Here is a 1,305-nt window from a genome sequence, read left to right on the forward strand (position 1 = left end):
GGTAATATTGTGGAATATTTGTAAATTATGGAATGATGGTTAAATGACAATGAAGGTTAGTTACATTATTGGTTGATTGCTTTTTCTTCTCTTGAGTGTACTCTCCATTCATATGGGAGGCTGTGACGAGTCCTTTACTTTTCTGTCGTAATTGGCATATGAGAGCCAATTTTATAGTTTGTGATTGCTTGTGTGATATTATGTTACGTTATGTTATCATTCTGGTTTATTTACTTATTTTGTACAATAGTGTTGGAGATGATTCAAGTTCATTTCTTTACCTTGACTTAGTTATGACATCTTACATTTTATCATACTTGTTTCATGATTTAGCCTAATCAGCTAATGATGCCTACCAGGTACCCATTATTTTGGTACTCATACTACACTTCTATACTTTTTGATGCAGATTCGAGTACTAGTTGCTACCGTTGATTGATGTTCGTGAGGTGATTGATTTTCGGAGATAGGATGAGCTCTTGGAGTTTGAGTCGCCCATTTACCTCTATCTCTATATTCAATATTTTGTATCGAGACAGATACGTTGAATTTTCCAAGATATTTTGAGTTTTATTGATGTCATTAGATGCTCTTGTACTTGCTCTACTAAGTTGTGGGATTGGTCTCTTATATTGACTGATTATTTTATCTAGAACCTTTGTTATTTATGAATTGTGTTCTTGAAATTTCGCCTTTGTTGGGCTGTTACTATCGAACTAACCCATTGTGTTAGCTCTACGTTAGGGTTTTGCTTACCTTCTGTTGGGATTTAGTAGGTGCCATCATGAATTTTTGGGCCGTGACATTATGAGCAGGTTCTCAAAATTTGGCTATCTATATGGTTAAAATAATTAGAATATAAGACCCTACAGGTTATTATGTGAGACCATAACTCTTTCTTAGTCATGCAATCTAGCTACTCATACCCATTAGAAAAGGGAAAAGTTTTTCAAGGTCCTACTAACTTAGGAAGTTAATAAACCTTGCAGAGATTGTGATGAGGTATAAAATCTTATAAATCTTTTGTAGTAAGCCAATTGTATCAACATTAATATAAAAGTGCATAACAATAGAAGAACTAGTTCTAAGGAAGAAGATTATCAACATGAAAGCTGATATTAAGGGGAAAATGCACTTGAAGAGCTTATGGAGATTTAAATACTATATAAGTGCATATGAAGTCTTATAAATATGTAAATAGTTTGTCACTATTAAAACCAAAAAATTTATTGAATCATAATCATCTCTGAAACTACATTCAAGATCTTGTGAAGTTAAAATCAAAGTTTTGATGATTGATAAGCA

The sequence above is a fragment of the Capsicum annuum genome, unplaced genomic scaffold (assembly GCF_002878395.1).
Source record: "Capsicum annuum cultivar UCD-10X-F1 unplaced genomic scaffold, UCD10Xv1.1 ctg5355, whole genome shotgun sequence".
Classification (NCBI taxonomy): domain Eukaryota; kingdom Viridiplantae; phylum Streptophyta; class Magnoliopsida; order Solanales; family Solanaceae; genus Capsicum; species Capsicum annuum.